General features: G+C 49.2%; 1 long non-coding RNA gene across 1 annotated transcript; it reads right to left on the bottom strand.

The window, feature by feature from the left end:
• Positions 1-16,555: 16,555 nt before the first annotated feature.
• Positions 16,556-18,563, bottom strand: LOC147690228 (uncharacterized). Its single transcript, XR_015299780.1, has 3 exons — positions 18,446-18,563; positions 18,086-18,174; positions 16,556-16,980 (listed from the first exon to the last, which is right to left on the bottom strand). It is a non-coding gene; the product is annotated as an uncharacterized LOC147690228 (long non-coding RNA).
• Positions 18,564-26,929: the final 8,366 nt, after the last annotated feature.

Raw genomic sequence — 26,929 nt, 5'->3', positions numbered from 1 at the left:
GGGGTGTTATGCTTTTTGGCGGGTGGGTTGGCGGGTCTTGGGCCATTCCTGGGAAGGTCTAATACCGGGTAGAAGTGGTTGGGACAAAATCCAGGCCGATTTTTTGTTGTTGCTATTTTTGACATTTTGCTCAATGTAGCATTTTCGGGGGCTGGTTTGGGGGGCTTCCTGGTGTTTGTGGGTGGGTTTCGGGGTCTGGGAACACTGCTGGCTATGGATACTTTACTTTGCAAGAGGTTTGAAGCACATCCATGGTGGCAGAGGGGAGTTAGGGCACAGCTGCAGAGCGCGCGCGGAGTGATTTGGGAAATTTGGGAAAAAATGACTAAGTCCCAATTTTTGTACTTTTGCTCTTTGGCTGTTTGGGGGTCTTCTACTCGTTTTCTCTTGGGTTGACGGCTCTGGGGCCATTGTTGGGAAGCTCTAATACCGGATAAAAGTGGTTTGGACCAAATCCGAGGTGCAAATTTTTTAGTGTTTTTGCTGACTTGCTTGCCTTTGAGGTGCTCTTAGGGGGGGTTCCGTCTGTTTGTGGGTGAGTTTCGGGGTCTGTCAGCACTGCTGGGACACTCTAATCTTGATTGCATTTGCTTTTCAGGAAATCCGTGGTGGCAAACCCGACTTATGGCCTAGCTACGCAGCGCGTTTGTACCGAAGGCCGAGAAATATTGTAAGTAGGAGATGTTGCTTTTGGCATGTTTGGGGGTGTTATGCTTTTTGGCGGGTGGGTTGGCGGGTCTTGGGCCATTCCTGGGAAGGTCTAATACCGGGTAGAAGTGGTTGGGACAAAATCCAGGCCGATTTTTTTTGTGCTATTTCTGACATTTTGCTCAATGTAGCGTTTTCGGGGCCGGTTTGGGGGGCTTCCTGGTGTTTGTGGGTGGGTTTAGGGGTCTGGGAGCACTGCTGGCTATGGATACTTTACTTTGCAAGAGGTTTGAAGCAAATCCATGGTGGCAAAGGGGAGTTAGGGCCTAGCTGCAGAGCGCGCGCGGAGTGATTTGGGAAATTTGGGAAAAAATGACTAAGTCCACATTTTTGTACTTTTGCTCTTTGGCTGTTTGGGGGTCTTCTACTCATTTTCTCTTGGGTTGATGGCTCTGGGGCCATTGTTGGGAAGCTCTAATACCGGATAAAAGTGGTTTGGACCAAATCCGAGGCGCAAATTTTTTAGTGTTTTTGCTGACTTGCTTGCCTTTGAGGTGCTCTTAGCGGGGGTTCCGTCTGTTTGTGGGTGAGTTTCGGGGTCTGTCAGCACTGCTGGGACACTCTAATCTTGATTGCATTTGCTTTTCAGGAAATCCGTGGTGGCAAACCTGACTTATGGCCTAGCTACAAAGCGCGTTTGGACCGAAGGCCGAGAAATATTGTAAGTAGGAGATGTTGCTTTTGGCATGTTTGGGGGTGTTATGCTTTTTGGCGGGTGGGTTGGCGGGTCTTGGGCCATTCCTGGGAAGGTCTAATACCGGGTAGAAGTGGTTGGGACAAAATCCAGGCCGATTTTTTTTGTGCTATTTCTGACATTTTGCTCAATGTAGCGTTTTCGGGGCCGGTTTGGGGGGCTTCCTGGTGTTTGTGGGTGGGTTTCGGGGTCTGGGAGCACTGCTGGCTATGGATACTTTACTTTGCAAGAGGTTTGAAGCAAATCCATGGTGGCAAAGGGGAGTTAGGGCCTAGCTGCAGAGCGCGCGCGGAGTGATTTGGGAAATTTGGGAAAAAATGACTAAGTCCACATTTTTGTACTTTTGCTCTTTGGCTGTTTGGGGGTCTTCTACTCATTTTCTCTTGGGTTGACGGCTCTGGGGCCATTGTTGGGAAGCTCTAATACCGGATGAAAGTGGTTTGGACCAAATCCGAGGCGCAAATTTTTTAGTGTTTTTGCTGACTTGCTTGCCTTTGAGGTGCTCTTAGGGGGGTTCCGTCTGTTTGTGGGTGAGTTTCGGGGTCTGTCAGCACTGCTGGGACACTCTAATCTTGATTGCATTTGCTTTTCAGGAAATCCGTGGTGGCAAACCCGACTTATGGCCTAGCTACGCAGCGCGTTTGGACCGAAGGCCGAGAAATATTGTAAGTAGGAGATGTTGCCTTTTGGCCTGTTTGGGGGTGTTATGCTTTTTGGCGTGTGGGTTGGCGGGTCTTGGGCCATTCCTGGGAAGGTCTAATACCGGGTAGAAGTGGTTGGGACAAAATCCAGGCCGATTTTTTTTGTGCTATTTCTGACATTTTGCTCAATGTAGCGTTTTCGGGGCCGGTTTGGGGGGCTTCCTGGTGTTTGTGGGTGGGTTTCGGGGTCTGGGAGCACTGCTGGCTATGGATACTTTACTTTGCAAGAGGTTTGAAGCAAATCCATGGTGGCAAAGGGGAGTTAGGGCCTAGCTGCAGAGCGCGCGCGGAGTGATTTGGGAAATTTGGGAAAAAATTGTTGTTAGGCCTGCAACCATTTTGCCTACTTTTCAACCTTTATGCTCAGGGGTAGTGAGTCTTGCATGGGCCTAGTCTTTCTGTGGGGTGTCTTGAACTTAAACATCACGGAGGGCATGGATGGAATGGGATTGTGCTGATTTTTTAGTGATTTTCGTTTTTTGGGGCTGTACTTGTGGCCTTTTCACCAGGGGTATTGAGTCTTGCATGGGCCTAGTCTTTCTGTGGGGTGTCTTGAACTTAAACATCATGGAGGGCATGGATGGAATGGGATTGTGCTGATTTTTCAGTGTTTTTCGATTTTTGGGGGTGTTCATGGGGAGGGACAGGCCATGTGGCTGGGGGCCATTTTGAGTGCTGCTACAGGCCCTGGCCATGTGCTGGGAGGCAAGTGGCCATTTTGAATGCAGGCATTGTTGTTAGGCCTGCAACCATTTTGCCTACTTTTCAACCTTTATGCTCAGGGGTAGTGAGTCTTGCATGGGCCTAGTCTTTCTGTGGGGTGTCTTGAACTTAAACATCACGGAGGGCATGGATGGAATGGGATTGTGCTGATTTTTCAGTGATTTTCGTTTTTTGGGGCTGTACTTGTGGCCTTTTCACCAGGGGTATTGAGTCTTGCATGGGCCTAGTCTTTCTGTGGGGTGTCTTGAACTTAAACATCATGGAGGGCATGGATGGAATGGGATTGTGCTGATTTTTCAGTGTTTTTCGATTTTTGGGGGTGTTCATGGGGAGGGACAGGCCATGTGGCTGGGGGCCATTTTGAGTGCTGCTACAGGCCCTGGCCATGTGCTGGGAGGCAAGTGGCCATTTTGAATGCAGGCATTGTTGTTAGGCCTGCAACCATTTTGCCTACTTTTCAACCTTTATGCCCAGGGGTAGTGAGTCTTGCATGGGCCTAGTCTTTCTGTGGGGTGTCTCGAACTTAAACATCATGGAGGGCATGGATGGAATGGGATTGTGCTGATTTTTCTGGGTTTTTTTCGATTTTTTTGGGGTGTATAACTGAACTGATGTTCCTCTGTCTTCCATTGTTTTTAGGTGCACAAGACTCAAGAGAACCACCAGTGCCAGGAAGAAGTCCTGCAGCGGTGTGTGTGTGCAGCATAACGTCACGCGACGTCACGTCTGGCCTCAGACAACTCTGCAATTCGTGCAACTGCGGCCTGCTGTCTGACCTGCTCTGAAGAAGATGGCCCCAAAAAAAGTTCTCCGTAGGTCCTCTAGCAAGAAAGTTGCTAGTAAGGAGCAGAAGAAGCAAGTTACCAAGGAGGCTGGTGTGCCGGCCGCCGCGTTTTTTGGGAGCAAAAAAAAATAGAACACCTGCAGCAGCAGCAGGATCTGTTGGGGACCAAGCTGGGAGCAGCACCCCCGCTCAATTGGGTTCAGTGCCTCCACCACCACGCCAACTTAAGTCAAAGCCCTTGAGTGCTTCAGAGGCAGTCAGTGTACTTCTCCAATCACCATCGACCAGTGATGTTGGCTCATCGCAAGAAAGTAGCAGCAATGTCCCTGAATCAACACAGGTTGTTGTAACTCATCTGACAAGTGTTGAACAACCACAGCCGCAACAACAACACCATGTGCAAGTACAAGCCCAAGTACATGTGGAAGGAGAGGCAGCGCAAGGAGATGCGCAAGCAGAGGTGCATGGAGGGTCACAAGTGCCCACAATAGTTGTTCCTCCCGAAGTAGGGGCACATCAGGAAATCGACAATCAAGCCGAGGTATCATTGGAAGCCACTCCTCCTGATGATCATTCATTGTCTTCCACATCCCTAGCAAGGAAAAGATCATGGTTGGTGTCTACATCTTCTTCAAGCCCACCTCCTTCTGATGAAACTGGTCCCAATTGGGAACAAGCACCACTGCCGTCTGAGAGTGAGGCACACCATGATCTGACAAAGGTACCTAAGCGTAAAAGGAAGGTCGTCGAAAAACTCATAGCTATGGAGTGTGATGAGGCTCAACAAGAAGTGACAGATACTGCTGCTGGTGAAGCCTCTCACGATGACGACGATGAGGCAGTCATCATAAAGGTCACTGCAGCCCCAGCGGGCATGCAGCAAAGAGACATTTTGACCCTATCCTGAGAAGCTGCTGAGCGTGATGATGATGTTGACGAGGAGGCAATGGAAATGGAAACACAACAATCATTGGATTTGGAGTTAACTAGTACACCAACACCTACCGCTTCCATATTTCTTCCTCGCAAGAAGGGACCTCCATCCACCTCGACCTCAATTAGTGGTGGTGAAAGTGCAAAACGTACTGAAGTTCGGCAATCCACATCCTCCACTTCATCTGGCATTAGCAGCAGGACCACCACCACCAGTATCGCCGCCTCCTCCGGCCCCCAAAGACATTTCAAGTCTCCAGTTTGGGACTTCTTTAGTGTTTGCCCAAAAAAGGAAAACATAGCCATTTGTAGCATTTGTAAGTTTCGAGTTAGTCGTGGTAAGTTTGGTACCAACTATGGTACCGGAGGCCAGAGAGGTCATCTTAAGAGAACGCACGCTGTCCAATGGCTTGCGCACCTAGATGCGGTCAAGGAAGCCCGAATTGCACGTAATGAAAACGTTGATTTTTCATCTGATGATGACGAGGAGGAAGAAGACGATTCAAACACTTCACTTACACCCAGTACCCCTGTCAGCAGCACACCCCATGTGAGGCACACTAAGAGTGTGGGAGAGAGTGAGACATCAATGCGAAAAAGTTCATCAGCGAGCGTAACTGGGTCGAAGATATCATCATCATCCCGTAAATCCTTGGTCCAGGGCAACATTAAAAAGATGTTGTTAACAGAAGCGCAATATGAACGCAACCACCCACTGACGCGTCTGTATAACACTAAGCTGGCTAAAATGCTAGCTCTGGACCTTCTCCCTTTTTCTTTTGTAGAAGGGGTTGGTTTTCTAGAATTAGTGGCAGCGCTCTGCCCTAAATGGAAGGTTCCTAGCCGGTTCTATTTTTCCCGAGTTGCGGTTCCAGCACTACATGAAGATGTTCTGAAGGTGATTGGGGCAGCTTTGCAGAAGAGTGCTGTTCACACTATACATCTGACAACAGACATGTGGACCAGTGGCGCAGGCGCTGATTACATGTGCATCACTGCACACTGGGTCTCTTTTTCAGGGGCTAAAGCAAAGCTAAACTCAGGTGTTGACCCGGACATTGTTTTTAAAGCTGCTCGGAAACATGCAACACTAGCCATGTTTGGTTTGGAGAAACGTCACACAGCAGAAAACATTTTGGATGTCTTTAACACAAAGGTCCTTAACTGGCTGTCCCCAAAAAAACGCCAGGTTGGTTATGTTTCCACGGACAATGGCGCCAATATAGTTAAGGCCATGAAGCTGGGTGACTATTTCAGAGTGCCGTGTTTGGCGCATTGTATAAACCTGGTTGTCCAAAAATTCTTGGGTAATAAAGACAGTGCAGCGTACAGCGTATTGGACACCTGCCGAAAATGTGCAACCATTTCAGCCATTCTTTTAAGGCCCGGAAGCAGCTGAGGAGCCTGCTATATCAACGTCAAATGCCAGTGAAAGCACTCATCCAGGAGGTGGTAACACGTTGGAACTCAACCTTCTACATGCTTGAGCGTCTGTATGAGCAGTATACGGTACTCGATCACTATTTCTTAACACAGGGTACAGCTCAGAAGGAGGACCTGAGGATGGGTGCGGCGCAATGGAACATAGTTAACAGCCTGACAAGCATGCTTCGTCCTTTTGAGTTTTTCACGCGTGCAGTCAGCAAGGAGGACTGTAATTTGGGAAGAGCTATCCCATTGTTGTACATGCTGGAGCACCAACTGAAGGAGGTGTGTTCTGTGTTTGAAAAAGATGAAAAAAACCAAGACTCTTTTGTTCTGGCTGAGAAATTATTAGAGCACCTACAAGGTGATGAACGTCTTAAAATGATCCACTCAGACCAGCATTACATTTGTGCTACTATTCTGGATCCACGCTACAAAAAGGCGCTGGCAGGCCAAGCATTCTTTCCTTTTGCTGATGAAGATGTTACAAGTTACAAACGGTGGATAGCCTCCTCAGCCAAGAGGTTTGAAAGAGAACGGCAGCAAATTGAAGGAGAAGGCAGTACATCAGCATCAGCAGGCCATCCCCAGTCACAACAATCCTCTTCTGCACCTGTGGCTGCGGCACAAGTGACCTCTCAGCCGTTAAAGAGACCGGCAACCGGATCATCTGCACCACCAGACGCAACAGTAACATTGGAGGCTGAAGAGGATTGGCTAGCTCGGCTTGGGTTTAGTTCTCAAAAGGTCACAGCAACAGCTAAGCAAAGAGGAGGAACCTTGGAGGAGAACCTTGATTCGATGGTCAAGGACTATCTGAATGACTCAACAGAGGTCTATGTTAATGCTGACCCATTGGCGTATTGGCATGGGAAAAAGAATTGTGGCCACAGCTCACCAACCTGGCTTTAAACTACTTGTCTTGCCCACTCGCAAGCGTGTCTTCTGAACGTGTTTTCAGTGCTGCTGGTGGCATTGTAACTTCCAAACGGAGCCGCCTCTCGCCCAAAAATGTGGAGAGGTTAACAATGATCAAGATGAATCAGCACCTCATACCACCAGATTTCAGAGTACGAGAAAGCGCGCCGGATGAAGACGAGGTGGCCAGCAACATAGATGAGGGAATTTCTACTCTGTCAGGTGACACTGAGCTCACCCTGCCTGAATTCGCAGAGTATGATGACGAAGCCTTATTCTCATTCCTGGACCGTGATACCGAGCCCTGAAAATGAGACAACGAATCAATAACTTTCTTTTTCATCCTTATTCACTTTTATTCCTGTGTGTCTGTCTTTCTTTGTTGTGCACAGTTAATATAATTCAAACTTTAATCAGATAATCACAAAAACAAGCCCATCAACTGAACTGTCTTCACTTGTTTGCTAATTGATTTGAAGGTGCCGCAGTCTGCATTCCTCAGGTTCACAAGTTCAGAAGAACATGCTCCTCTATCCTCCTCCTCCAGACTCCTATTTCCATCAAAGCAGAGGGCAGGTTTACGCCCAATGAAGAAAGACTCAGCACTTGTGGGGGTATTGTTCTATCTCTTTGCAGGTGAGTTGACGGCTCTGGGGCCATTGCTGGGAAGCTCTAAAAGTGGTTTGGACCAAATCCGAGGCGCAAATTTTTTAGTGTTTTTGCTGACTTGCTTGCCTTTGAGGTGCTCTTAGGGGGGGGTTCCGTCTGTTTGTGGGTGAGTTTCGGGGTCTGTCAGCACTGCTGGGACACTCTAATCTTGATTGCATTTGCTTTTCAGGAAATCCGTTATTGGCAAACCAGACTTATGGCCTAGCTACGCAGCGCGCTTGGACCGAAGGCCGAGAAATATTGTAAGTAGGAGATGTTGCTTTTGGCTTGTTTGGGGGTGTTATGCTTTTTGGCGGGTGGGTTGGCGGGTCTTGGGCCATTCCTGGGAATGTCTAATACCGGGTAGAAGTGGTTGGGACAAAATCCAGGCCGATTTTTTGTTGTTGCTATTTTTGACATTTTGCTCAATGTAGCGTTTTCGGCGGCTTCCTGGTGTTTGTGGGTGGGTTTCGGGGTCTGGGAACACTGCTGGCTATGGATACTTTACTTTGCAAGATGTTTGAAGCACATCCATGGTGGCAGAGGGGAGTTAGGGCACAGCTGCAGAGCGCGCGCGGAGTGATTTGGGAAATTTGGGAAAAAATGACTAAGTCCCAATTTTTGTACTTTTGCTCTTTGGCTGTTTGGGGGTCTTCTACTCGTTTTCTCTTGGGTTGACGGCTCTGGGGCCATTGTTGGGAAGCTCTAATACCGGATAAAAGTGGTTTGGACCAAATCCGAGGTGCAAATTTTTTAGTGTTTTTGCTGACTTGCTTGCCTTTGAGGTGCTCTTAGGGGGGGTTCCGTCTGTTTGTGGGTGAGTTTCGGGGTCTGTCAGCACTGCTGGGACACTCTAATCTTGATTGCATTTGCTTTTCAGGAAATCCGTGGTGGCAAACCCGACTTATGGCCTAGCTACGCAGCGCGTTTGTACCGAAGGCCGAGAAATATTGTAAGTAGGAGATGTTGCTTTTGGCATGTTTGGGGGTGTTATGCTTTTTGGCGGGTGGGTTGGCGGGTCTTGGGCCATTCCTGGGAAGGTCTAATACCGGGTAGAAGTGGTTGGGACAAAATCCAGGCCGATTTTTTTTGTGCTATTTCTGACATTTTGCTCAATGTAGCGTTTTCGGGGCCGGTTTGGGGGGCTTCCTGGTGTTTGTGGGTGGGTTTAGGGGTCTGGGAGCACTGCTGGCTATGGATACTTTACTTTGCAAGAGGTTTGAAGCAAATCCATGGTGGCAAAGGGGAGTTAGGGCCTAGCTGCAGAGCGCGCGCGGAGTGATTTGGGAAATTTGGGAAAAAATGACTAAGTCCACATTTTTGTACTTTTGCTCTTTGGCTGTTTGGGGGTCTTCTACTCATTTTCTCTTGGGTTGACGGCTCTGGGGCCATTGTTGGGAAGCTCTAATACCGGATGAAAGTGGTTTGGACCAAATCCGAGGCGCAAATTTTTTTGTGTTTTTGCTGACTTGCTTGCCTTTGAGGTGCTCTTGGGGGGGTTCCGTCTGTTTGTGGGTGAGTTTCGGGGTCTGTCAGCACTGCTGGGACACTCTAATCTTGATTGCATTTGCTTTTCAGGAAATCCGTGGTGGCAAACCCGACTTATGGCCTAGCTACGCAGCGCATTTGGACCGAAGGCCGAGAAATATTGTAAGTAGGAGATGTTGCCTTTTGGCCTGTTTGGGGGTGTTATGCTTTTTGGCGGATGGGTTGGCGGGTCTTGGGCCATTCCTGGGAAGGTCTAATACCGGGTAGAAGTGGTTGGGACAAAATCCAGGCCGATTTTTTTTGTGCTATTTCTGACATTTTGCTCAATGTAGCGTTTTCGGGGCCGGTTTGGGGGGCTTCCTGGTGTTTGTGGGTGGGTTTCGGGGTCTGGGAGCACTGCTGGCTATGGATACTTTACTTTGCAAGAGGTTTGAAGCAAATCCATGGTGGCAAAGGGGAGTTAGGGCCTAGCTGCAGAGCGCGCGCGGAGTGATTTGGGAAATTTGGGAAAAAATGACTAAGTCCACATTTTTGTACTTTTGCTCTTTGGCTGTTTGGGGGTCTTCTACTCATTTTCTCTTGGGTTGACGGCTCTGGGGCCATTGTTGGGAAGCTCTAATACCGGATGAAAGTGGTTTGGACCAAATCCGAGGCGCAAATTTTTTAGTGTTTTTGCTGACTTGCTTGCCTTTGAGGTGCTCTTAGGGGGGGTTCCGTCTGTTTGTGGGTGAGTTTCGGGGTCTGTCAGCACTGCTGGGACACTCTAATCTTGATTGCATTTGCTTTTCAGGAAATCCGTGGTGGCAAACCCGACTTATGGCCTAGCTACGCAGCGCGTTTGGACCGAAGGCCGAGAAATATTGTAAGTAGGAGATGTTGCCTTTTGGCCTGTTTGGGGGTGTTATGCTTTTTGGCGGGTGGGTTGGCGGGTCTTGGGCCATTCCTGGGAAGGTCTAATACCGGGTAGAAGTGGTTGGGACAAAATCCAGGCCGATTTTGTTGTGCTATTTCTGACATTTTGCTCAATGTAGCGTTTTCGGGGCCGGTTTGGGGGGCTTCCTGGTGTTTGTGGGTGGGTTTCGGGGTCTGGGAGCACTGCTGGCTATGGATACTTTACTTTGCAAGAGGTTTGAAGCAAATCCATGGTGGCAAAGGGGAGTTAGGGCCTAGCTGCAGAGCGCGCGCGGAGTGATTTGGGAAATTTGGGAAAAAATGACTAAGTCCCCATTTTTGTACTTTTGCTCTTTGGCTGTTTGGGGGTCTTCTACTCGTTTTCTCTTGGGTTGGCGGCTCTGGGGCCATTGTTGGGAAGCTCTAATACCGGATAAAAGTGGTTTGGACCAAATCCGAGGCGCAAATGTTTTAGTGTTTTTGCTGACTTGCTTGCCTTTGAGGTGCTCTTAGGGGGGGTTCCGTCTGTTTGTGGGTGAGTTTCGGGGTCTGTCAGCACTGCTGGGACACTCTAATCTTGATTGCATTTGCTTTTCAGGAAATCCGTGGTGGCAAACCCGACTTATGGCCTAGCTACGCAGCGCGTTTGGACCGAAGGCCGAGAAATATTGTAAGTAGGAGATGTTGCTTTTGGCATGTTTGGGGGTGTTATTCTTTTTGGCGGGTGGGTTGGCGGGTCTTGGGCCATTCCTGGGAAGGTCTAATACCGGGTAGAAGTGGTTGGGACAAAATCCAGGCCGATTTTTTTTGTGCTATTTCTGACATTTTGCTCAATGTAGCGTTTTCGGGGCCGGTTTGGGGGGCTTCCTGGTGTTTGTGGGTGGGTTTAGGGGTCTGGGAGCACTGCTGGCTATGGATACTTTACTTTGCAAGAGGTTTGAAGCAAATCCATGGTGGCAAAGGGGAGTTAGGGCCTAGCTGCAGAGCGCGCGCGGAGTGATTTGGGAAATTTGGGAAAAAATGACTAAGTCCACATTTTTGTACTTTTGCTCTTTGGCTGTTTGGGGGTCTTCTACTCATTTTCTCATGGGTTGACGGCTCTGGGGCCATTGTTGGGAAGCTCTAATACCGGATGAAAGTGGTTTGGACCAAATCCGAGGCGCAAATTTTTTAGTGTTTTTGCTGACTTGCTTGCCTTTGAGGTGCTCTTAGGGGGGGTTCCGTCTGTTTGTGGGTGAGTTTCGGGGTCTGTCAGCACTGCTGGGACACTCTAATCTTGATTGCATTTGCTTTTCAGGAAATCCGTGGTGGCAAACCCGACTTATGGCCTAGCTACGCAGCGCGTTTGGACCGAAGGCCGAGAAATATTGTAAGTAGGAGATGTTGCCTTTTGGCCTGTTTGGGGGTGTTATGCTTTTTGGCGGGTGGGTTGGCGGGTCTTGGGCCATTCCTGGGAAGGTCTAATACCGGGTAGAAGTGGTTGGGACAAAATCCAGGCCGATTTTTTTGGTGCTATTTCTGACATTTTGCTCAATGTAGCGTTTTCGGGGCCGGTTTGGGGGGCTTCCTGGTGTTTGTGGGTGGGTTTCGGGGTCTGGGAGCACTGCTGGCTATGGATACTTTACTTTGCAAGAGGTTTGAAGCAAATCCATGGTGGCAAAGGGGAGTTAGGGCCTAGCTAGAGAGCGCGCGGAGTGATTTGGGAAATTTGGGAAAAAATGACTAAGTCCACATTTTTGTACTTTTGCTCTTTGGCTGTTTGGGGGTCTTCTACTCATTTTCTCTTGGGTTGACGGCTCTGGGGCCATTGTTGGGAAGCTCTAATACCGGATGAAAGTGGTTTGGACCAAATCCGAGGCGCAAATTTTTTAGTGTTTTTGCTGACTTGCTTGCCTTTGAGGTGCTCTTAGGGGGGGTTCCGTCTGTTTGTGGGTGAGTTTCGGGGTCTGTCAGCACTGCTGGGACACTCTAATCTTGATTGCATTTGCTTTTCAGGAAATCCGTGGTGGCAAACCCGACTTATGGCCTAGCTACGCAGCGCGTTTGGACCGAAGGCCGAGAAATATTGTAAGTAGGAGATGTTGCCTTTTGGCCTGTTTGGGGGTGTTATGCTTTTTGGCGGGTGGGTTGGCTGGTCTTGGGCCATTCCTGGGAAGGTCTAATACCGGGTAGAAGTGGTTGGGACAAAATCCAGGCCGATTTTGTTGTGCTATTTCTGACATTTTGCTCAATGTAGCGTTTTCGGGGCCGGTTTGGGGGGCTTTCTGGTGTTTGTGGGTGGGTTTCGGGGTCTGGGAGCACTGCTGGCTATGGATACTTTACTTTGCAAGAGGTTTGAAGCAAATCCATGGTGGCAAAGGGGAGTTAGGGCCTAGCTGCAGAGCGCGCGCGGAGTGATTTGGGAAATTTGGGAAAAAATGACTAAGTCCCCATTTTTGTACTTTTGCTCTTTGGCTGTTTGGGGGTCTTCTACTCGTTTTCTCTTGGGTTGGCGGCTCTGGGGCCATTGTTGGGAAGCTCTAATACCGGATAAAAGTGGTTTGGACCAAATCCGAGGCGCAAATGTTTTAGTGTTTTTGCTGACTTGCTTGCCTTTGAGGTGCTCTTAGGGGGGGTTCCGTCTGTTTGTGGGTGAGTTTCGGGGTCTGTCAGCACTGCTGGGACACTCTAATCTTGATTGCATTTGCTTTTCAGGAAATCCGTGGTGGCAAACCCGACTTATGGCCTAGCTACGCAGCGCGTTTGGACCGAAGGCCGAGAAATATTGTAAGTAGGAGATGTTGCTTTTGGCCTGTTTGGGGGTGTTATTCTTTTTGGCGGGTGGGTTGGCGGGTCTTGGGCCATTCCTGGGAAGGTCTAATACCGGGTGGAAGTGGTTGGGACAAAATCCACGCCGAAAAGCCTTTTGGCACTTTTTGTAACTTAGGGTTCGTTAGCCCTAGCAGCAGGATTGCATGTGTTTTGGGGTGTTCTACTTTTTTGCAACTGAGTTCTGGGGTCTTAGAGCACTCGTGAGAATGTGTAATTTTGGTTGCAAGTCATTTGAAGAAAATCCTGGGTGGGAAAGGGGGGATTTGGCATAGTTAAAGAAAGCCTTTGCCACTATTCTTAACTTAGGGTTCGTTAGGGTTAGCAGTATTTCTATTGCATGTGTTTGGGTGGGGGGTTTTCGAGTCTTGGAGCGATGCTGGCTATGGATACTTTTGCTTGGTTGCTTGCAAGTGGTTTGAATGCAATCCACGGTTGGTAAGGGGGTATTTGGGCCTACTTTTACTTTCAAAGTACGTTTTGTCACCAGTTTTCCGCTAGGCCTCGTTTTTTCCGATTTGATTGGGGGTCTTCTACATTTTTGCGACTGGCTTTAGTAAGGGTCTGAGTGAGAGCACTGCTGGGAAGATCTAATTTTGTTCTAAAACACAGTTTACAGTACACCTAGCTTGAGGGGAAAGATCCGCTACATTAATTTGCCCATACTTATTTATCCTTCAAAAGGTGACTCAGACAGAGTACGCACTGTCAAAAAGATTGTACTGTCTATTAGGAAAATCAAAGTGTGAGTTTTTGCACTCCACAGCCTACATACCTTATATTTATTTATCAGTGGTGTTGTAATATTATATCACTTCCTGTTTTTCGTTGAAAAATTACAGGCCGGGTTTCAGTCTGTGCAATGGGGAAAAAAAGGATGGAGTTAGGCTTCACATTAGCGAGCCGCAATTCAGCATCCCCCAGGCAGGCAGTGGACAGGGTGTCTTCTGGTCACCAACATTGATGGACGAAGCGTCAGATGGAATGGAGGAGTGCCGCTAATAAGAGGATTTTTTTTCTGCATGCAACTTACTTACCAAATTCAACAGGACAACTACAACAACATACATATACAGTATCCATTGTGTTTTTCTAGGACTGTGACTGCATTTCTTGGATCTCTCTCTGCTTCTAAATTGATCCTTTAACACATCACTTAGTCCACTCCACTATCACATCTGCACCACACATAGTCATTTGTAAGTGCTCCTACGTAATTTGCAAGTCGCAGCACGCCCCAGCCCGTAGAGGACTGGGATGGCCCCAATGATGAAGCATGTCACCAAGGGGCAACCCTGGTGAGTGAGGGGACACCTAGAAAAAGAGCAATTTCTCCTTTTCTATCTACTGCACCTTCCAGACCAACCCCATTGAGTGTTGTGAATGGATTTATAGTGACCAGCAAGGCTCTCAGGTATCTGGAGAGACCTTATCTTGAATATAGTTATCAATATTTCCACACACGCCCTGTACTGTCGCATTCTTTCTTCCACAGTTTTCGAAAGTACTACTGACTTTTCACTGACATGCATGCAGTAGTGTATGCACTTTCAAAGATTGATGGATAGGTTTGTACCCAAAGATTTGTTTATGTTCACAATTGTTTGTCCATGCTGTGCTTTTTTTTCTTGTCTCACAAAACCTTTCCCATAAACCCCCGTACCCATCCATTTTTCAAACCCTAACCCTCTTCCCCCAGGCTGTGTGGTTTTGATTGATGTGTGACTAAATTACAGCAATAAATCCACACACTTGCTGGGGAGGATAAGGTGATACCAACAGGCTGGTGAAGAAATCCGAGGATATATTCTTACTCTGCTTGACAAAGACCCATGGCTAATGTCAAAGAACTTCAACCGAATTAGTAGTTATACTTTACCATTTGTTAGGCTACAATGTGGCACTGTTCTAGTGTACTGTCACCTCCTATATTCTCTATTGTACCGTTGTATTGCTCAGGAGGACAAACCAGATTTCATTTTCTTTTTTTTCATAGGCATGCAACTGCCACTGTGTCACACCACTAGTACCACCGCTATGAGGAAATTTTATCCGCCCAGGATTGCCAACCTTATTCGCTGTTTCCCGTGGAGCCAGCCCTGGGCCTAGCCCTACTTGCAAACAGAAATTACAGGTAAGATAGGCGTTTGGTTGGAGGTAGTATAATGGAGTATTAGGAGAGACGAGAGATTGACGGTAGTACTACTAAAGTCACAGGACTATTCAGGAAATCAAACTTACTGTTAAACCCCCACCCACCAGACTCAAAAGCTGTAAAAAACAGGTATGGTCAGATAAAGTTTCAAAAATTATATTTTTATAGCCCTAACAAAATAATCTCCCGCAAGACCCTCCCTAACCCCAACGATTGTCCTTCAAAAGTCCCCAAAAAACCCAACTCCCAATTCCCACCCCCCAAAAGTCTCTAAAAAAGGGGCAAGGGACACTATGGCAGGGTGCTGTTGCCTTTAGCAGCCAGGGCATCATGCTCCTTGCGGAGGGTGGCAAGTTCGAAGCGGAGGCCCTCCACCAAGTTCTTATAGTTCAGGACCTCCTGCTCCAGGTAGGACAGTCTGAGGGATAAGCGGCGCCGGTGTGCCTTGCAAATCCTGTGGGGGGCAGCTGCTGTCTTTGCTGCTCAGCGTTGGCGTTGGGCTTTGGTAGCCCGGCTCCGTACCGCTGGAGCACTGCGCTGGCTGGCAGCCCGCACGGAGGAGGATGCAGCTGTCCCCGTGGACATTGTTGTTGTACCAGACTGCGTCTCCTCCTCCTCCAGGGCCACCAGCCGCCAATATTCAGCGACAGTGGCATCCAGCCTCCGTTGCCGGGCCATTCGAGCCAGCTCCTTCCTCCTTGATGGTGTCTTGGATTTGGAAGGAGCAACTACATGAAGAAAGAAAGACATAGTCTGTAACCAATGCTCCTTAAGATTAACACAAAATGATTGAGCAGAAAGTTGTCACAGTACAAGTAGCAAATTGAAAGCACAGTACATAACTATTGAGGACAGTATCTATGTAACCTCCGACTTCTTCATCCTTGCTCTAACATTAGTGGGAGTTTAAGGGACAAATTCTACAAGCACTATGGACTTCCATTACAGGCGACTATGGCAGTACACCAGTCTTACTCTTCTTCTTCTCTCTTGTTTAGGAAAATTGGTACGTTATCTTATGCAAGCTGGCATAATGCCAGCGCAGTGAACTTGCACCCGAGAAAAACAGATGCACACCATGGTGAGTGAGACAGACTTGCGTTACTGTACCGGTCCAGTACATGCAGGTGGTGAAGCTCTTACTTTTCTATTACGGGTGGCACTGAGAATACTCTGTTAAAAGGGCTACTGCTTAATTAATTTAGCTTTCACCCTACAGTGCAAATGAGTATTAGAAAAGGAAAATAAAGAAGCTAAATAATCTGATTATCTATCACTTCACATGGGATGTATTTGATGACATATGGGATGACTTTAGGTGCTTTGCTTATTATGGAGTGAACAGTGATACCCCCACACATGAATGACGTACTACTACTAAACTAAAGTTATTAAGAGAGGTAGGGAGTGTCCACCGTAATAACCGGATATATGCTGTGCTTGCAGTTGCAATACAAACTACTGCTACTATTCATGGTAGTATTTGGACAAAATAAGCAAAAAAGAGACAAAGCCTCTGTAGGGACCTATATTTCTTTTAACATTGAATATATCCAAAAACTTTTTGAGAGAGATGCCAAAAAGAGAAACTTTAAAGTATTATTCAAACATGAGAAATTTATTTGACTATTTTTTCATTTTTTTTAAATTTTTCAAAAGACACTTGTGCAAAAGTACATTTCATTGTCACTGTGAAAATCAACATTGTTACATAAAGATTTTAGTAGTAGTAATCCTATCATTCAAAAAATGCCCTCTAATAGCAGTTAATCCTAATGATCATACAGCACAGACTCATACATCAGTCATACATTTTCATAAAGATAAAAGAAACATACCTAACAACATAAACACATAGGCAAAATTATACAAAACATTAAACTAACACATATAGTAGCTCTAAGGTGTACTTAATAGGGTACGTATGGGAACCTAGATGGTATGGTTCTACTGGTTATGATGTGATTAACCAGATCGTATCCAGGACAGTAGATGTAGGGCCGACGTACGTTTCGGTGAGTGTCACCTTCCTCAGGGCCAAAGACAACGGACATACAGATACGTAATATACAGTCTTAAAAATATGAGGGCATGGTACAAGATTCTGAAAAACAGAGAGTACAAAAGACTTTTAAATATAAGGATTTCTTTTACTTATTTTATATCATAGTCTTAATCAGTGGCATCATTTATGTACACATATTCTTTTCAGATTTAAAATTTTATGAGTGCTCATAGCTAACTAAACATCTTTCTGAATAGAGGTTAGACAGACCACAGGAACAGTGAATCCACTTGGTGAGGAGTGAAAGGTAAAGTTACAGAGTATGCCCATTAGATCTGGTTCACCCATAAGTGCCAAAAGCATGCAGTGCTTATAAGATGTTTTAGAGTGCCGATATCTAAGAACAACCTGACAAAAAGGAGCTTTACCTATGATATGGAGAATCTAGGCGTATCATAGGTGAAATTCTGGCTGGTCTTTTTGAGGCATGTGCTAAAAAGATATAAAATATAAAAGCATTTCTGTAGTTTATTGGTTATATGGAGGCTGTATTACTGGTGCTAGAGGGGTTGATATTAATTTACCTCAGTATCCAAAGTGCGCTCCTTTTAGTTATCTTAGTTTTGGGGCCACCTGGGGGACTTCTGTATATCGACGGTTATGGCTGCGTGAATACAGATATGGAAAATAATCAACGTTCTAGCTGCTGCAAGGGCAGGGCTCCAAATGAGTTGGTATCAGATGTTAGGATCAGTACCTGATCGTTCGTATTGCGCGATGTTTTTATAAATGGTACATAGGTCGTTTGGTGCCAAGCGCCTAAATCTGTATGAGAAAATAACCCAAGTTATACACAAGAGTGGGATTTTGTGAAACAGTTTATACTGCAAACGGCGGTGTTAAGAGCTGCTATCCGGCTAGCATTGCATTCACAAAAGCAGTTTATACAGCACACAACGGTGACAAGAGCTGCTCTCCAGCTAGCACTACATTCACAAGAGTAGACCTAAATTGATTATCTGCTATGTGGTTTTAAGCTTCTTGCTAATTGTAGGTGGCAAGAGCTAATCAAAAGTTTACGTTTCGCGGTGAGGAGTTGATAACAAAGCTACAGACTGTGGTTGTAGCACGTTGGTTTGATGCGGCAACTTGTTTGCATGCAGTCAGGGGGATGGGCTAAGCATATAAGAGTGACTCATCTTACCTGATTTCTAAAGATCCGATGTCGTGATCGGCGCTTCCAGGGATACAGCTCACCGTGGGTAGTTTTTCAAATATACGTATTTCCAGCCTCTAGAAGTGATAGGGATAGCGGACAGTGAGTGCGCTAAAATTGCTTGGACAATGGCCAAAGCTTGTTGAGGTCCCGTCGCGGAGTTTAGATTACATATAACGGGTACTGCGGTGTGGATTACAGTTACAAATGGTTCACATAAACTAAACTAAAAGCGGCTCGGCGCATGGGCGAGGCGCGTATGAAAGCGTCTCATTGTGAGACGAGTAGCTCACATTAACTTAGTGCGGCTGGGTGCACAAGCGGGGCGCGTTCGAAAGCGTTTCTTACCTTTTGTTTGAACTGCTGTTGCCGCAACCGGGGGTTCTGGGGAGTGATCCCTGCATGAGAAGATTGCGGGTATCGGAAACATTTTAAATAGAATGCAGCAATTGAAACCAGGTGAGAGGTCACTGACAGAGAGGTAGGACTAATGCTTTGTGTGGAAGTAAAACATAGTTGACAGACTTGTGTTAAGCCTGTTACCTCTGTGGTGGCCCTATTGGAATAAATAAAAAGTGATCATAAATTGAGGTACATGGTACCGGATTGTGACAAAACATAACAGAAATTGGTTAAAATAAAACTATAAGTATCACCTATTTGTGAAAGTTTGCAGTCTATTGTGAAATAAGGTTGGTCTTGCGCTAAGGCAAGGCGTTTTTTCGCGGTGGTAAGGTAATTGGTTACAGAATTGGCCGTATTATTGAAGTGTTACTATCCACGAAATTTCTTCATTGTGCCCGAAACGGACTGTGTCCAGATAGTGTATCCAGAAAGTTTCGCATTTTTTGCGAAAAATTGATGGATCTTTGCCTGGAGGTGTATGAACATGTTCCAGAATTTGCCATCGTAGATCTTTTTCATTGTGGTCATATTGGACAAAATGGGACACCATTGGGGCATTGGTTTTTTGAGTTCTAATTGCGGATTTGTGTTCCGAGAGTCTAGTACGGAATTCTTTAGATGTTTCCCCTATATATCCTATGTCACATGGACATATGATCAGGTATATAAAGTTTTTTGTTCTGCAATTAGTCATTTCTTTTAGATTTCCTTGCTTGTGTCCATAAGCCCATTTCTCACCTGGAATTACCTGGTCACATGCGTGGCAGTTGCCACATCTGTGATTACCTTTTGGCAAGGGATTTCCGTCCATGGTTTTCTGTTTGTTTCTTTCTTTGCTTTTCCACCTGCTATGTACCAGCTTGTCACAGAGATTTTGGTTTCTTCTGAATGCTAAGATAGGTTTACTTAGTCTGGTTTCTTGGTCGTTTGTGTTCAGTATCTTCCAATTATTGTGAATCACCTTCCTTATTTTATTGTTGATGGTGGAGTGATTTAGAACACAAACAAGTTTTTGGTCCTGGGATTTTGGAATTGGATTTAGTAGGACATCTCTGTTGTAGTATTTCGCTCTTTTCATAGAGCTACGTATGAGACGTTTGGGGTATCCTCTTGCTAATAGCCGTTCCGTTAGTTGGTTGGCATGTATCATGAAGTCTTTCATAGATGTGCAGTTTCTTTTTATTCGTAAGAATTCCCCAAACGGGATAGAGTCTTTTTGGCAGTTGGGATGGTAACTGCTATGTTCCAGGATGGTGTTTTTGGCTGTGGGTTTACGGTATAAATCGACTGTCAGTTTGCCATCTGTATGTCGGACCCATATATCCAGGAATTCCACTTGGTTTGGGGAGAAATTATGAGTAAATTTCAGATTTTTGTCGGCTAAATTTAGCCATTCCATAAATTCCTTTAGAAGGTCTTCTGTTCCTGACCAGATAAAAAACACATCATCTATAAATCTGTGCCAGCTACTGATGTTCTCAAAAAACGGCGCGATTTCATTATAGATGTTCTTTCGTTCAAATTCTCCCATATAGATGTTCGCAATACTGGGGGCACAAGAGGCCCCCATACTTACACCTTTCACTTGATGGTATACTTCATCTCCGAATTCAAAAAAGTTGTTTACTACTGAGAAGAAGGAGAGCAGTGTACCTGAAATGCACAGAAGATTTTGAAATATAATTTACCTACAATGTAATGAGCAGCATTATTGCTCTTGGTAAAAAACAAAAATTTGCAATATAATAACACAGCAGGAGAAAACATAGTAGTAAAGAAATAGCTACTACTACTCACCAAGCCCGGGGATCTCAAGGCCAAGGAGGTCGAACAGATCTCGCTCACGGGTCAGGACATCTGTCCAGCGGTTGGTGGCCTGGTTATAGGTACGCCAGACCCGAGAGTGGTGGTAAATGGCCTGGCACACCTTCTCCCACCGCTTCCGGCGCTCCCGGACCCCGTACCCGGCACTGATCTTGCTGCCTCCCATGGTGGTCCTGGGGAGGCGGCGCTGAACATAAAAAATGAGTTGGCCCACCTCCTCCGGGGTAAAGATCTCCCTGGGTACGACCTCCTCCCCCCTCAAACGCCCGCACGGGAGCCGGACACGGGGTGCGGGACCCTTCCCCTTCTCGGGATGCTTCCCGGCTCCCTTCACCATGGTCTGGGCGGAAAGGAATAAAGAAAATAGAATAGGGAAGAGAAGAAAAGAAAAGAGTTTAAAAAAGTAGTTTAAAATTAACCAAAAGTAGCAGTAGACACAAAAATATAGGGCTAGAAAAATAGAGGGATAGATAATAAGTAAAATAGATAAAAAAAACTACAAACAAGCAAAGGATGGCAGAGATTTAGAGAGGATACAAAGACCATGCCCAGAACCATAGCAATGAATGAGAAACAAGATGGCCGCGCCCGTTCACGACCGCGCGGGTAAGTTCGCGCGCGATTTTCCTTGCGAACACGCGCGAAACTGTACCGGCAAGCCGCAGACTTTGCGAGATTACACTTCGCGCCCAGAAACGGAAATACGTCAGGCAAACAAGATGGCCGCGCCCTTGAACGACAGCGAGGGTAACTTCGCGCCTTGCGCTACGAGCGGCTCGCAAAAACGCACAAAACCTTGCCAACTAACACGCCGCAAAAAAACAAATTGCATATTCGCACGAATTTGCGGCTTCCGAATCCGATCTCGTGAGTGTTCGCTCCCCGCAAATCCCGCGAAATTGCAGTAAAACGTGTTTTGCAAAACTGAAAGCACTCGGCAGGTGCAAGAGTTCAAACTCATCATTAGTAACAATTCCCTGTAGTGCTTCCTGACTGGGGCCCCTCCAGAATTCAGTTGCTTGTTGCAACAATTGTATGACCCTGCTCTGACCCTCACAGCAGGCTCATAGAATAGCTACAAGTAGGCCACAAAGGTCCTGGAAAAAAAAATGCACTGCAACAGAAAGCAAATTACAGATAAGGAAGCAGGTGCCAGACTGGAATTTTAAAACAGAGACACATTAATAAACTAACCCCATAATCTACAGTGATGATGAACCAGAGGGTGGCATTGATGTAACAGAGGGTTGCAGTGGTGAAACAGAGGGTGCTGGGAACCTGTGATGATGAACCAGACGTAGAAACAACATAATCGCGACCGTTGCGTGCCGAAATGTAAGTTCGCAATTGCGAACTGGTACGAAACCCTTGCGAACTGGCAGAAATCCTTGCAAACACAAAAAAAAATCCGCAAATTCGCTAGAATTCGCGGATTTTGCGGATTGCGAGTTCGCAAATCCGCAAAATTCGCGAACGCGAGATTCGCAAAATGCGCCCATGCTTAGCGGTAAGAAACTGTTTAAAATGACTACATGTTCATTCATGTAAATTGGGCAGGCGGACATATTGTCATTTCTCCGAGGGCCCTGACTCCCCAGGGCAACTGGAGAAGTCTGGCCATGGCTAAGACAGTGTAGTCTCTGCCTTGGCCAAACTTAAGGCCCGTCCGCAATTGCATTTGGCAGGTGGCAGCGGCAGTTTCTGTTCAAGGGCGTCAGGGCTCCGCCCCCTCACTTTCAAGGTCAAAATAAAAGCAATAATAAAACTACTCCTTAAAAAAAAAACACGTTCACACATTTATCAATTTTTCTGGGGCCTGTTGAACACTGCCACACACTTTGCTTGTTGCTGTGATGGCAGTGTCGCTTTCCATAAACTTCCTCCCCTGGCCATGCCCAAAGCTAAGAGTATTTGCCGGGCTGACGATCTTACAGCCCTGAGGCCTGTGAAGTCATCAGCTCGGCAAAGACATAGCTTTGAGGATCAGTCTCCACCCCCTGACTATGTGTGTGTAAAATTACCCTGGGCGTCTTTTTACAGATGCCCGGTAATGCTGGGGCTTCATGTCAGTCAAGGAGTAAGTAGAGCATGATTACCTCACCCTTTCCCAACTTGTCACACAGAGGTGGACCCTGGATCCCAACCTCTGATGAGTTGGGAAAGGGTAGGGTTGAGGCTGTAGGCAGGAAGCGGAAAAACCAAATCTGCGCAGTTTGTCAGCAGCACTTTTGAAGACATGCTGCGCAGACTCGAGGTATCTGCTTCCCACTCTGCAATACATGCAGGACGCCATTTCAGCCAGGAGAATCATGGCAAAGATGTAGCACCCTGCAGGAGCATGTGCATGTGGAAAGGATTTGTCGTTGCCTATTTTGAAGCTTCTCTTCCAGTCCAGACAGTGAGCCCCAGCCTCCACCCTGCCATTGAGCCACCATGTAAGTAAAGAATGAAGCAAGTGGGTTCGGCCTACATGTTTAGTTGTAATAAACGTGGCATGAGGCCTGTTATGATAAATGACTGTCCTGTTGACTGATTGCTAATTATTTCTTTCATGCTATCTGAAGGGTTTTGCGAGACAGTTGCTAAGGACAAGCTTGTGTGTTGAACTTGACATAAAAAAACAGTTAGTTATTGTAGTATTGAGATAGATTGCATTTTATGTAGAATGTTAATTGTTTGATAATTCCTCTTGGAATTCTCCTTGTTCACTCTATCCTAGAATCTTCTCTGTAATGGGGCTTTGCGGGGGGTGGCCGACCGGAGGGAGGCTCACCCCCCCGGGAATTTTGGGGCCCCGGGAGGCAGGGTGTGGGGAGGACTTAAGACGGGGACAGGAAGGGACGTAGGCTGGTTGGGCTTGATGGTGGGATTTGGGCTCTTTTGGGCTGGGGCCAATAAGAGCGGCCATTTTGGGTCACTGTGCACCATTTCATCGGACAGTGACCCAGCAGCCGGAGGGTAGCTTCGATCGTTGTAGGGATTGTTGGGTTTTGGGGTTGTAGGCTGGTTTTATGTGGCAGTTTTGGAGTAGCAGTAGTGTGGGGCGAGCTTGAGGCATCGCCGGGAGCGTTACGTGGTGTGCAACAGGCGAGGTGTGGAGCGGGGGCCGAGCAGCGGTGGTGCGGACGAGAGTGCATACCTGCGTGATGGCGGCGGAGGCAATGGCGGATCCTCGTGTGCGGGAGGCGTTGCGCCTCTTGGGCGAAGCGGGCAGGACGGACCTCCTGCGGAGCGATGTCAGGGTAAGGCCACCGCGGCGCGCTGCTGATGGCGCCGTGGCGGCGGCCTGTGAGCCTCCGCGTTCGCGTGCGCGGAAGGGGGAGGGGGCGGGAGCCGTGGGAGGAGCGGCACGAGGGGGCGCCGAAGAGGGGAGGAGGTGCAGGGAAGAGGCGCAGTGGCAGGCAGAAGGCTCCGCTGCAGTTTGTTGAGGGGGCGGGGGGCCTGGGGCGGCAGGGGGGGCAGGGAGGTACCGGGAGGCACACCAGGGGAGAGGGGGCCCGGCAGGGGTAGGGAGGCTAGAGGGGGCGCTCGAGTGGCGAGGAGGAGTGTCAGGCTGGGGGGGGGGCAGCAGGGAGGGAGAGGAACTGGCATGGCAGGAACGTGATGGGGGGGAGCAGGGGGAGGGAGGGGATCCCAGGGGAGCTATGGGAGGTCAGGAGGGGGGATGGAGGGGTGCAAGGGGGGTGGCCGGGGGTGCTGACGGGGAGGGGGGTGCAGGGGAGCAGGGGGGAGGGGGGGACTTGCCACTATTGATTGAGGAATCGGAGGAGGGGAGGTGGGTGAGGGGGACGAGAGCGGGCTGGAGGGGGGTCCTCAGCGGAGGAGGACATAGTGGGTCCCAGTAGACCGGTATCGCCGCGGGGGCAGGGGGGGTGTGGAGCAGAGTGGGGGAGCGGGGGAGGGGGTGGGGGATGCCACGGGGGTCGGGGTGGAGGGGGGTGGGGGAGAGAACGGGGGAGGTCCTGTGGGTGGGGACAGGGGGAGGAGGGGGGGAGGGGGTGGTGGGGGGGAGCCGCGGGGGTGTGGGGCATGTGGGGGTTCAGGGGGGGGCGCGTGGGGCGGTCAGGGAGTGGCGGGTAGTTGGGGGTGGGTGGGGCGTCCGGCGCGGCGGGGAGGGCACTCGGTGGCGTGGGGGAGAGGTGCGTCCGGTGGTTGGGGAGGCGACGGGGGCGTTTTGCCCCAGCTTGCTGGACTTCCCCGCTTTTCTCTTGGCAGGAGCAGTTGGTAAGGGGCTCGGGTGAGCAGCATGCGGCTCCAACCCGCCGAGAGGATGGGCTGGCTCTGTCTAGTACGGGTGGTCGCGCTCCCACGAGGGCGTGCTGACAGCGGATGGCAGGGCCATAGGTCTCCAACGCCCCCCTCCCGATGGGTCGATCCGGCCGCCGGGGGACGGGGATGGAGCAGCAACGGGACAGGTTTTTCCGATTACCAACCAGAGGATAGGAGGAGGGAAAGTATGGATTGGGGGACCTTGATGACAGCGTGCAGGGACAAGGCGGGTCTGAGCAGGGTGTCCGCAGGAAGAGTTTTGGCAGTAGGAGTTGGAGAAGGGGAGATGGAGTTGGAAGAGGAGGGGGAGCTTCGGGAGGTCTGGGGGGAGGCCAGTAATGTTGTTGGCAGTGTTTTACAGGTGTGCCCCCGGCAAGTGGTGCCGCGAGTGACGGCCCCCCCCAGCGGAACTGGTTAGGCGGCGGGATCCGGTGAGGACGCCAGCCTTGACGCCAGGTAAGAACAGTGCACGGTTGGGGAGTGGCTTGGGCGGGCCTCATGGAGGCCAGGCATGTGAGGGTGTGGATGGCGGATGCCAGGTGTCGGTGGGGACGGATGGAGGGGGGGGGAGGAGGTGAGATTGGTGAAGGGCAGGTACGTGATGGATGCCGGAGTGTGTACGGAGGCGGTGGCGGTGAGTACGGGGACGGGTGAGGCGGCGGCATCCGGCGGGTCGGCGGCATCCAGCGCCGGGGCGAAGGAGAGCTGTGAGGTGCCGGTTAAGAAGCTGCCGTATATGGGGGTGGCGAAGCCTTTGAGTGCGCATTTGTCGCTGGCGACTAGAGAGAAGATCTGGAAGGGGGAGTACGTAGAGATTTTGAAGTTGCTCCACAGGGAGTTGATGGCAAAGGAAGGATCGAAGGAGGAGGAACAGGAATTGGCGAGGCGACCTAAGGTGCCGGTTACCATTGAAAATTGGTCGGCGGCTTTCCTGATATATGCCAGTGTGTGCTGTGAGAAGTACCCCGACAGGGCGGTCGCGCTGTTCAAGTACATGGACGTGGTGCGGCGGGCGCAGGTGACCTATGGGGGCAATGCTTGGTCACATTACGACGAGGAGTTTCGGGCGCGCATGGCGTCGGACCCAGAGGCGAAGTGGGGGGTGTTGGATGCGGATCTGTACCAACAGACGATGAGTGGGGCGAAATTCGGCCGCACCATCTACACGGCCAGCAGGTTGCCGCTGGCGCCGCCCCCCTTTTTGGTCCACCCCACCCATGGGGGGTGGGGGGGGGGAGCCGGGAGCAGTCACAGCGTCGGGACCTGCTGGGATTTCAACAGGGGTTCCTGTCTCCGGCAGGTGTGCCGTTTTCGGCACGAGTGCTCCGCATGTGGGAGACGCCACCCAGAGGCGCGCTGCTGGGGGCCTGGGGGAGGCCCCGTACAGGGACAGTACCCAGCTCCTGGGCCCAACAGGGGGAGGGGAGGGGGTAGGGGGGGCAAGTACCCTGGGAAAAGGCTCATACGCCGGTTAGGCTGGACCGACTGGCCCCCTTTTTCGAGGCTTATCCGCGGGCGGACGATGCGGCTGTGCTACATCGGGGCTTCAGGGAGTTTCCGGTTGGGGTACGAGGGTCCGCGGATCGCACGATGGGCAGAGAACCTGAAGTCCGCGAACGCGCACAAGGGTATCGTCCGGGAGAAGCTCTTCAAGGAAGTGAAGGAGGGGAGGATGGTGGGACCTTTCGAGGAGGCACCATTGCCGGATTTGATAATTTCACCCATTGATGTGGTCCCGAAAAAAGAGCAAGGTCAATTCCGCCTGATTCAGCATCTCTCATGGCCGGAGGGCGGGTCGGTGAACGACTTTATCTCGGCGGAGCTGGCGTCAGTGTCATACTCGTCCATGGACGTCGCGAGGAGGTTGGTGACGACGGCGGGTCGGGGGGGCGCTCATGGCAAAATGCGACGTGAAGTCGGCGTTTCAGTTGCTGCCGGTTCACCCAGCGGATCATCAGTTGCTGGGGATCCAGCTTGACGGGCTCATTTTTGTCGATAGGGTGCTTCCTATGGGGTGCTCCATGTCGTGTGCCTTGTTTTAGCGATTCAGCTCCTTCTTGCAGTGGGCTTTTTCCTGGCGCACAGGCTCTGAGGCGATAACGCACTACCTGGACGACTTTTTCCTGGTGGGTCGGCCCGGTTCGACGGACTGCCAGCAGCAGTTGGACAGTTTTACGGACCAGATGGATTACCTGGGGTTCCTTTGGCGCCAGAGAAGACGCAAGGGCCCAGCACGGTGCTGTCGTTCCTCGGGATAGAGCTCGATTCAGTGGCCATGGAAGCACGCCTACCGGAGGACAAGCGGGCGGTGATGGTGGACTTGGTGAAGGGCAT

The sequence above is a fragment of the Lissotriton vulgaris genome, chromosome 9 (assembly GCF_964263255.1).
Source record: "Lissotriton vulgaris chromosome 9, aLisVul1.2, whole genome shotgun sequence".
NCBI classification, from domain to species: domain Eukaryota; kingdom Metazoa; phylum Chordata; class Amphibia; order Caudata; family Salamandridae; genus Lissotriton; species Lissotriton vulgaris.
The sequence above is the reverse complement of the archived record's forward strand: the minus strand, read 5'-3'. Positions and strand labels throughout refer to the sequence as shown.